Consider the following 11,640-nt stretch of genomic DNA (forward strand, 5'->3'; position numbering starts at 1 on the left):
GAGCAACCTGATGAGGGGCCTAGAACCTTCACAGCAACGCGAGAACTTCTTTGGTGTTACTGTTCTCTAGTTTGTGAGCCGCCCACCCGGGCCGGCAGAGGATTTGATTTTCATTGTAATTGTTCCCCTCCTACCGTTTCACTGTGGGTTCTGCTTTGCCCTTGGATGTGGCGTATCTCTTTGTGGTGGTTTCCAGCAGCTTCCTGTCTATGCTTGTTCAGCAGCTAGTGCTTTCCTGGTGCTCTGGTAGGAGGAGACGCACGCACGGCCTTCTTCTCTGCCATCTCAATCTTCAGTCGCACCTATTACAGACGGTAGAGACTGTTGCTTGTGTACGCTTCAGCCTTTCTCCTGATGTCTGTATTTTGTGGATTCTCTTGTTGATTCTATAAGCCTGTCACCTAATAATACCTCTTGTTTTCCAAAATCCCTCATCTTTTTTTTCCCCGTCAGAATGGCTTTATTATCAAAATGTTATGGAGAGGTATTCTTTTTTTTAATTTATTTTAATTGGAGGCTAATTACAGTATTGTAGTGGTTTTGCCATACATCAACATAAATCTGCCACGGGTGTACATGTGTCCCCCATCCTGAACCACCCTCCCACCTCCCTCCCCATCCCATCCCTCTGGCTCTTCCCAGTGCACCAGCCCTGAGCGCCCTGTCTCATGCATCGAACCTGGACTGGCGATCTGTTTCACATATGGTAATATACATGTTTCAATGCTATTCTCTCAAATCATCCCACCCTCGCCTTCTCCCACAGACTCCAAAGGTCTGTTCTTTACATCTGTGTTTCTTTCACTATCTGACATATAGAATCATCGTTACCATCTTTCTAAATTCCATATATATGAGTTAATATACTGTGTTGGTGTTTTTCTTTCTGACTTACTTCACTCTGTATAATAGGCTCCAGTTTCATGCACCTCATTAGAACTGATTCAAATGCATTCTTTTTCATAGCTGAGTAATATTCGATTGTGTATATGGACCACAGCTTTCTTATCCATTCGTCTGCTGATGGACTTCTAGGTTGCTTCCATGTCCTAGCTATCGTAAACAGTCCTGCGATGCACATTGGGGTACACGTGTTTCTTTCAATTTTGAATACCCTCATCTTTTTATAGTCTTTCTCCCTGCCTTTTTGCAGGAGGGACGTCCTGAGATACAATGTTGAAACAGCCCAACACAGCCCAGGAGACACTCAGGAGATACAATGTTGAATCAGTGCAGCAACTTATCTTTTTGTCTGAGTGCTTCTGATTCTTGCAGAATGTTGAGAAGAGAATCCTATATGAAGCAAAAGAAGCCCCCTCCTAGCATTAGTCTCCTAAAGATATTCCTGTAAATGAATCGGGGACTGGTGTTCCTTTGGGGAGACTTAATTTTTAAAGTAGGTGAATTTTAAAGCACTTTCCAACATAGAGAGACGAATATAATGAATATACTCACTGCTGACCTTCAGTCACTATGGGTTTAGAACCAGCTTGTTTGAGGGCTCCTCCCCACTCCTACCACCACCCTGGAAAATGTCATGCATTGTCCCTAATTATTGAGTCGTTTCAGGATTAGAGTGGCTCCTGGGCTGCATTGGGCTGTTTCATGGTTTACTTGCATAGTCTGTGGGATATAAAATGATGCGTTATGATTTTCTTAAACCTCTCTCGAGAAATTACCTAATGTTTCAATATATACTCTTGACTGTTTATGCTTTCCTTTCGTTTTTTCTGACCAAACTTGTCAGTGTTTTTCCCATTACTACTTTTCCCATAAACCAATATTGTAAATTTTATTAGCTATACTATCGATTTCTCCCAGGCTTTCCCTGGGAAGTCATGTGGTTATTTTGTTCTCTGTGTTTCCTTCTCAGTTCTTTCTTGCTGCTCTCTTTTGTGTTTAATCTGGGTTTTCCAACTTTTAATTACTTTGTCTTTTATATTTCTCCTTTAAAATTAGTTCACATTAAAATTAAAATTTGTGAAGTTAGTTCCGTTTAGTTTCATTTCACATGACTTGGTGTATCTGGATTCTGCTTATTTTCCGAGTTCTATTTATCTTTTGACCACCGTGAATTGCTTAGAATTCTGTGCGTCATGATCCAAGCAGATGACCTGTTTTTCGCTGACGTCTTATCAGTTTCTCATTGTACTACAGTGTTGCCAGGTTAGCATTTTAATTGTGTTATTCTGTGGCTGAGTGTCAGAGTACTGGTCAGTGCGGTACATTTGTAATTATTCCCAGTGTGCAATGTTTTGTAAAAGTTCTGTAAAAGGCCTTTTAACATTCCATGTTGTATCTGCAGCTCTGTTCTAAATGTCTTTTTGCTTGTCAAACATGTTCAGAGAGAGATATATTTAAATCTAACACTGATTTTAAACTTCTCAGTTTTTTTTATTTCCTTCTGGCTGTGTGTGTTTATGTTTGAGTATATGTCTCTCTCTGTGTGTGTGGGTGTGTGTCTGGGTGTGTATGTGTGTGAGAGAGCATTTATTATTTTGTTAGGTGAAGGCAAGATCAGAATCTTGGTGGTTTCTTATCTGTCGTTTATTACAAATTTCTGGGAGTTGTGGGTGTGTTTGAGAGAACATTTACTGTTTTATTAGGTAAAGGCAAAATCAGAATTTTGGTGATTTTTTTGACTTTCCTTTCACATTTCTGGGAGTGGTGGGTGTGTATGTGTGGGTGTGTATGAGACAGCATTTACTGTTCTGTTAGGTGAAGGAAAGATTAGAATTTTAGTGAGTTCTTAAAAAATGATTATTTTATTACAAATTTCTGGGAGTTGTGTGTGTGTGTGGATATGGATGTGTGTGTCTCTGGGTGTGTATATCTATATTTGTGTGATGTGTGTGTGAGACAGCATTTACTGATTTATTAGGTGAAAGCAAGATCAGAATTTTAGGGAGTTTTTCTTTTTTGCTTTTTATTACAAATTTCTGGGGGTTTCTTTTGGCTTGCCCACTGTGGTACTCTGTAGGCCTTGCAATGCAGAGCTGGAGAAGTGGCAGCCCTCACGCTCCGAGAAATTCTGATCGGACGTTTACTCTTTCATTATGAAAAACAGTTAAGACGTCTCTGTCCAGAAGGCTCGCTACCCGGTAATGTGAGTAACATGCAGAGCAGCCTGTCCTCGTGAGAGGCACTCACTCTCGCTGCATGTCCTCACTCAGGCTCCTGAGGAACTGAGACGTAGAGTTATCAGCGCAGAGAAGGTATCCATCATTCAGGAAAATGCAGCCTGGGGATTTACATAGATTAAAAAGTGCCACCTTTTTCCCTGCATAAGAGAAAGACACACACACACACACGAACACACACTCACTCACCATAAATGTGGTCTGAATTGTAAATATGGACTTTGCCCAACATACAGTACACACACACACACACACACATGCCAACACAGACACACAATTTCATATCACACTGTTGGTTACAGATGATCTGTTAATGCTGATGTTTGCCCTCCTGCAGTGAACAAGGCTTGGCCATCAATCACAGAAGTGCGGCAGTGGCCAAATCCAGGCTTTTTTCCCTGGCTTCGGACAGTCAGCTCTGCTGCAGAATGAACCTCGGTTGTGGGGAAATCGTAGCTGTGGGCCCCTCGGCAGGAGGAGTTGCTTCTGCAGGAGAGAAAGTTTTCTCGTCTCTGTACAGCTGCCTTCTCTCGTCTCCGTCCGTGCTTCACGGCTCTGAACCTCGGCAGCATTCATTTAGAGTGGTGCGCTTTCTCCAATACCTGTCCCGGTGGTTAATTCATAACAGGCGGGGTGGATGTGTGTGCATACATTTGGAAATATGTGCTGTGCATATCTGTATGTAAAGTGAAGTGACACGGGGTTACGCTGGCCTCTGTCCATGGACTGGTGTCCTTAGAATGGAGAGGAACACTTGGATATGCAGAGATGGGAGAAGCCACGTGAAGATGGAGGCAGAGACGGGAGGGAGGCAGCCACAAGCCCCAGGGACTCCCGGAGCCCTCCAGAAGGTGGAGGAGGTGGGACGGACTGTCCCCCAGTCTCCAGAGGGAGTGTGAGCGTGCGCACACCTTGATTTCTGACCTTCGCCCTCCAGAAATAGGGAGAATACATCTGTTATTATAGACATTTCTTTAATAGTTTTAAGCCAACAGCTTTGTAGTAATTTTTTGTTAGCTACAGAAAACTCATCAAGATACATACATGGACATAGGTATGTTCATATATATAGATAAATATGTACACACACATATTTTTATATATTTGTATATTTCAAATTTACTGTAGATAATAACTATATCTACATTCTTTTGTTTAGAGAATTACATTGTTTGCCAGCATTATCTGGCAGTCAGTTGATAATATGTGTGATGGACATATATGTGTATAGACACACACAGTGAAAATGTGTATTATTGGGATGGGATCTGGAAAAGGTCAGAAATCTGGGTAGTTAGTACACACTTATTCCTTTCCAAAATGTCCATCAGACGTTTGGTCTATAAGACACTTGCTCCTCACCAAACGATCCTTCATGTTTGGTCCTGTTCAAAACATCCATGGGCGTATTCAGTCCGTGCCAAACGGCTTTTAGACAAGACCAGCTATCAAGGACCCTTTGGTGTGGAGCAGTTGTCTTAGGGTCACTTTGGACAGGACCCAATGTCCTAAGATAACCAAAGGTGGCTTTTTTCACATTCTTCAGCTTCCCTTTGCATTTTGAATTTGCTAGTCTTTCCCACTTGGATGCTTCAGCTGTTGTCATGAACCACCCTTAGATGAATTTGCCGTGGGTTTAGGTGACATTGTGAACGTCTGTCCTTTAGTGAGTGGCCATCAACTCAAGCATCCGATTGTCCCAGCCGGTCTCTCCCATCCCCAGGAGCAGTAAAAATGGCCCTTCCACGCTCTGCATACCTGTGACGAGCTTTGTCACTCTCAGTGTTGTCACAAGGAGACTTTGGCCGCTGGTTCCTGAGGAATCACAGGCACCCCTTTTGCCAGTAACAGGGGAGGTGGCAGAAATGCTGTAGGTACTCAGTACAACATATACGAAAGACATGCATTGCTCCCAAGAGTAGGTCCTCTTGTGTATGTACATGGGATTCTCGAAAATATTTCACCCCTACCTGCCCCTCCTGCTTTGCTTGGGCTTGTGTGTACCAGGAACCCTGGCTTCTGCCCTCTGGAATGTAAATGTTACTCAAGTCACATGAGGTATGCACAACATGTAATAACAGCAAGGGTAATATTACAAGGACTTGTTGCAAAAATACGTAGTTACTGACAAACGAATGTATTTTGGAGGTGCTTAGAGAGGTGGATGGAGAAGGCAATGGCACTCCACTCCAGTACTCTTGCCTGGAAAATCCCATGGGCAGAGGAGCCTGGTGGGCTGCAGTCCATGGGGTCTCGAACAGTCGGATACGAATGAGCGATTCCACGTTCACTTTTCACTCTCATGCATTGGAGAAGGAAATGGCAACCCACTCGAGTGTTCTTGCCTGGAGAATCCCGGGGACGGGGGAGCCTGGTGGGCTGCCATCTCTAGGGTCGCACAGAGTCGGACATGACTGAAGTGACTTAGCAGCAGTAGTAGCAGACAGGTGGATATAGAAAAATGTCCATAAGGAAGGTTGGGTTTAGAAATTGTACATGTGCTGTGAAGCCACATAAGTGAAGAATGGCCCTAGTGGTGGGGATGGTGAAACAGAAGGGAGTGTGTTTAAGGGAGCTTTTGTTGGGGGTTGGTGGGGCGTCACCAGGCTGTGACTGGAGAACCTGATGTCTAGAAACGTGGGAGAGAGAACGTGGTGATTCATATGTACAGAAGCCCAAGATGGGGGCATGTGTCAGGCAAGACGTAGTCACATCTTTCTATCTTCTCAGGGCAACTCCTAGACAAAGTCACTGTCCCTGCATGAGCCCCAGGCCATGCAGGCTCTTTATGGAGATAATTGTGGGTAACTTTTAATGAACGTCCACACTAAGGCAGGCTTCAGTTCAGTCCAGTTGCTCAGTCATGTCCGACTTTTTGCGACCCCATGAATCGCAGCACGCCAGGCCTCCCTGTCCATCACCAACTCCCGGAGGTCACTCAGACTCATGTCCATCGAGTCCGTGATGCCATCCAGCCATCTCATCCTCTGTCGTCCTCTTCTCCTCCTGCCCCCAATCCCTCCCAGCATCAGAGTCTTTTCCAATGAGTCAACTCTTTGCATGAGGTGGCCAAACTACTGGAGTTTCAGCTTCAGCATCAGTCCTTCCAATAAACACCCAGAACTGATCTCCTTTAGAATGGACTGGTTGGATCTCCTTGCAGTCCAAGGGACTCTCAAGAGTCTTCTCCAACACCACAGTTCAAAAGCATAAATTCTTCAGCGCTCAGCTTTTTTCACAGTCCAACTCTCACATCCATACATGACCACAGGAAAAACCATAGCCGTGACTAGACGGACCTTAGTCAGCAAAGTAATGTCTCTGCTTTTGAATATGCTATCTAGGTTGGTCATAACTTTCCTTCCAAGGAGTAAGCGTCTTTTAATTTCATGGCTGCGGTTACCATCTGCAGTGATTTTGGAGCCCCCCAAAATAAAGTCTGACACTGTTTCCACTGTTTCTCCATCTATTTCCCATGGAGTGATGGGACTGGATGCCATGATCTTGGTTTTCTGAATGTTGAGCTATAAGCCAACTTTTTCACTCTCCTCTTTCACTTTCATCAAGAGGCTCTTTAGTTATTCTTTACTTTCTGCCATAAGGGTGGTGTCATCTGCATATCTGAGGTTATTGATATTTCTCCCAGCAATCTTGATTCCAGCCTGTGTTTCTTCCAGTCTGGCGTTTCTCATGATGTACTCTGCATAGAAGTTAAATAAGCAGGGTGACAATATACAGCCTTGACGTACTCCTTTTCTTATTTGGAACCAGTCTCTTGTTCCATGTCCAGTTCTAACTGTTGCTTCCTGACCTGCATACAGATTCCTCAAGAGGCAGGTCAGGTGGTCTGGTATTCCCATTTCTTTCACAATTTTCCACAGTTTATTGTGATCGACATAGTCAAAGGCTTTGGCATAGTCAATCAAGCAGAAATAGATGTTTTTCTGGAACTCTCTTGCTTTTTCCATGATCCAGTGGATGTTGGCAATTTGATCTCTGGTTCCTCTGCTTTTTCTAAAACCAGCTTGAACATCAGGAAGTTCACGGTTCGTGTGTTGCTGAAGCCTAGCTTGGAGAATTTTGAGCATTACTTTACTAGCGTGTGAGATGAGTACAATTGTGCAGTAGTCTGAGTATTCTTTGGCATTGCCTTTCTTTGGGATTGGAATGAAAACGGTCCTTTTCCAGTCCTGTGGCCACTGCTGAGTTTTCCAAATTTGCTGGCATATTGAGTGCAGCACTTTCACAGCATCATCTTTCAGGATTTGAAACAGCTCTATTGGAATTCCATCACCTCCACTAGCTTTGTTCGTAGTGATGTTTTCTAAGGCCCACTTGACTTCACATTCCAAGATGTCTGGTTCAAGGCCAGGGGCAGCAGCCGGGAGGAGCAACCCGATGTCCAAGGAGTGGTGGCTGCCCGGGCGCAGGAGGGCCTAGAGGAGCCATCCATGCTGAAGGTCAGGAAGGGTGGCGGGAGGAGATACCCCTCATCCAAGGTAAGGAGCAGTGGATGCACTTTGCTGGAGCAGCCGTGAAGAGATACCACATGCCCAAAGTAAGAGAAACCCAAGTAAAATGGTAGGTGTTGCAAGAGGGTATCAGAGGGCAGACACACTGAAACATACTCACAGAAATCTAGTCAATCTCATCACACTAGGACCACAGCCTTGTCTAACTCAATGAAACTAAGCCATGCCCGCGGGGCAACCCAAGACGGGCGGGTCATGGTGGAGAGGTCTGATAGAATGTGGTCCACTGGAGAAGGGAATGGCAAACCACTTCAGTATTCTTGCCTTGAGAACCCCATGAACAGTATGAACAGTATGGCTTGCTTGGTGCTGGTATTTTACACACATTCGTCCACTGATGACACATCAGTTGTGCAAGGCGGGTCACACTAGCAAGTGGACTTGCTTGGGGCGGCCTGTCTCCCCGCACCACGCGCCCCCACCACCACCACTTTGAGCATAACAATCCTGTTTCTTACTTTGCGCTTCACCACCTTTCTTTCAAACTTCGGAATCACATCATTGTTTATTCCTCTCTAGCAGTTGCTTCAAGTTCTGCAGGAACAGCTGCAGTTAGAAATTCAGCTGCAGAGATTCAATGCAGAGAGGATTCAAGAGACAGAGATTTTAACAGCCCTCTCTCCATAACAGAGAGATGTAACATCGGTAGATTATAAAGAGGTAACATGGTAACATTGTAAAAGCCTATTGACCACGTGCTCTCGATTGTTATTTATTTATTTATGGCTGTGCTAGGTCTTCCTTACTGCTGGGGTGTTTCTCTAGCTGTGGAAAGCAGGAGCTACCCTCCAGTTGCGGTTTGCAAGCTTCTCATTGCGTTGACTTCTCTTGCAGAGCACAGGCTCTAGGGTGTGCGGGCTTCAGTAGGCACAGCTCGTGGGCTTGGCGGCCGCGGCTCCCGGGTTCTGGGGCACAGGCTCAGTAGCTATGGCACACGGGCTTAGTTGTCCCGAGGCATGCGAGGTCTTCCTGGACCAGGGATTGAACCCACATTGCCTGGATTCTTTATCACTGAGCACCAGAGACGCCCTCGTTTACAAAATTCTTCACTTCCTCGGAAGAAAAGATGGTGTTCAAACCATGTTAAAAGATGGGTCTTTCTGTTTTAACACCACAAAGAAGAAATGATGGAATAAAAACAGATTCCCACTAGACTCCCCAGTTTTCAGGTTTCCCTGGCTACACTTGGTTTTCTCCTTCTGTAAAAATATTTTTATCCTAGTGCATTATCTTCAGCATCTACTTATACTTCCATGCATTAGGCAGAGGGAAGAAATGTGAAGAAACCGATTGTCTGTAGGTTATATGTAGGTACAACTTTCAAGTTTTGCTAGGCTAGCTCTGCTTGGATGTGTATTCTAGTTTTTGGATTTCTCTAAAGCTGGTTCCTCTACATCTTGATTCTGTTGTAAATTCAATAGAGTTTCCATACCACTGTCAGAATATCCTTTTATTATTGCTGATACGTGGTGAAATATTGTTATGGCGAACAATTAGCTTAACCAGATACTAACAGTTCAGGACACAGGAGACAGGGACTCAGGCAAACAATACGTTAAGACAGATGTCTTTGTATGTAGGGATGATACTAACAAACTGCATTCTAGACAAGGACTACACAGTGTCAGAAATAATTAATGATAATTTAGCCAAGCAAACAGGATAACACTGTACTGCATGTTAGCATGCCAGCAAGTTTAATCACGAACCTCATACATCTCATTTTTTGTATTATCTTATAAGACAGTGAATTATTAGATTGACTTTTACACTTTTCCACTCTCTCACACAGCTTTATTGCCATCCTTGCCATCACAATAAATTGCCAATTGTTATCAAGATAATGTAACCCGTTTTGTGCCACGGGTCTTTATGATCACAGTTTTCCTTTATGAAAATGCCCTAATTTGACAGACACATGTATGATAGAGTTTATAGTTGGACCGAGGCAAAAATATAAATGTAAATGCATACAATCTTAGTAATACATATACACATAGAAATAGAAATATTTCCCACAGTGTTATATAGCTTGATTCTCTGTTTTAATTTTTGTCGAGATAATTGATAAGCAGGCTGGAAGGTGACTCACACCTTTCGGGGAAGTCACGTAACTTTCTCGTGACAGGTCTGAAAAGTTTAAAATTGGTTTATTACGGAGTTAGCAATGCAAGCACAGAACGCTTCATTACATATTGGCAGGTTTGCTTAGGTATGTTTTCCCAGAGACCATTGCAGCTTTCTCCAGTGTTGGTGTTATTAAGTGGTTTTATGGCAGTTAATCTATACTACAATTTATAATTTATTATAAGGGGTCTACAATGTAGGAGACCTGGGTTCGATCCCTGGGTCGGGAAGTTCCCTGGAGAAGGAAATGGCAACCCACTCCAGGACTCTTGCCTAGAAAATCCCATGGACGGAGGAGCCTGGTGTCCATGGGGTTGCAAAGAGTCGGACACGACTGAGCGACTTCACTTTCTTTCTTTCTTTCTATAAGGGGTATTTGTAGAAGGACTCTTAGGTGTGGTGAAGGACGTGGAAGTACAGGTTTCTAGCATGTTTCCCAAGCATGGGCAGCCCCAAAGGAGGCACCATCATGGGCCCCTCCTCCGGGGGAACACCAGATGCAGAAACCAGGTCTCCAGTCATTCGGACCCTTGATGGGGTCACACATGTTGCATTCAACCTAGACCCTGAGAGAAATAGAAACTATTTTTGTTGAAAAAATGCCATCAAGCCACCAATTATTATTAGTGATACAAGTAATACAGTTGGACCATAAAGTTATTATATAATATAATTGGGCTATAAAGTTCAACTCATAATCTAGTTGGACTATAAAGTTTATAGTCTATAAAGATATAGCTGGACTATAAAGAAAGCTGAGCACCGAAGAATTGATGCTTTTGAACTGTGGTGCTAAAGAAGACTCTTGAGAGTCCCTTGGACAGCAAGGAGATCCAACCAGTCCATCCTAGAGGAGATCAGTCCTGAATATTCACTGGAAAGACTCATGCTTAAGCTGAAACTCCAGTACTTTGGCCAGCTGATGCAAAGAGTTGAGTCTTTGGAAAAGACCCTGATGTTGGGAAAGATTGAGGGCAGGAGGAGAAGGGGACGACAGAGGATGAGATGGTTGGATGGCGTCATCGACTCGATGGACACGGGTTTGGGTAGACTCCAGGAGTTGGTGATAGACAGGGAGGCCTGGCGTGCTGTGGTTCATGGGGTCGCAAACAGTTGGACACGACTGAGCAACTGAACTGAACTGGACTGATAATGAGTGACGCTGAGCATCACTTTTTGTGTGTCTGTTAGCCACGTGTATGTCTTCCTTGGTGAATGTCTGTTTAGTTCCTTGGCCCACTTTTTGATTGGGTCGTTTATTTTTCTTGTATTGAGCTGCATGAGCTGCTTGTATATTATAAAGATTAATTCTTTGTCAGTTGTTTTATTTGCTATCATTTTCTGCCATTCTGAACACTGCCTTTTCAGCTTGCTTATAGTTTCCTTCATTGTGCAAAAGCTTTTAAGTTTAATTAGGTCCCATTCGTTTATTTTTGTCTGTATGTCCATTACTCTGGGAGGTGGATCATAGAGGATCTTGCTGTGATTTATGTCAGAGATGGTTCTGCCTATGTTTTCCTCTAAGAGTTCTATAGTTTCTGGTCTTACATTTAGATTTTTAATCAATTTTGAGTTTACTTTGGTGTATGATGTTAGAAAGTGTTCTAGTTTCATTCTTTTACAGATGGTTGACCAGTTTTCCCAGCACCACTTGTTAAAGGGATTGTCTTTACTCTATTGTATATTTTTGCCTCCACAGTGTCCGTAGGTGCATGGATTCATCTCTGGGCTTTCTATTTTGTTCCATTGATCTGTATTTCTGTCTTTGTGCCAGTACTATACTGTCTTGATGACGGTAGCTTTGTAAATATAGTCTGAAGTCAGGAAGATTGGTCTACTTC

The 11,640-nt window shown here is 43.6% G+C and overlaps 1 long non-coding RNA gene across 1 annotated transcript; it reads right to left on the reverse strand.

The window, feature by feature from the left end:
• Nucleotides 1-662: 662 nt before the first annotated feature.
• LOC120882385 lies at nt 663-11,088 on the reverse strand. Its single transcript, XR_005725490.1, has 3 exons — nt 10,973-11,088; nt 10,684-10,688; nt 663-692 (listed from the first exon to the last, which is right to left on the reverse strand). It is a non-coding gene; the product is annotated as an uncharacterized LOC120882385 (long non-coding RNA).
• Between the last annotated feature and the right edge of the window lie 552 nt (nt 11,089-11,640).

This window comes from Oryx dammah, unplaced genomic scaffold (genome assembly GCF_014754425.2).
Source record: "Oryx dammah isolate SB20612 unplaced genomic scaffold, SCBI_Odam_1.1 HiC_scaffold_23, whole genome shotgun sequence".
NCBI lineage: Eukaryota > Metazoa > Chordata > Mammalia > Artiodactyla > Bovidae > Oryx > Oryx dammah.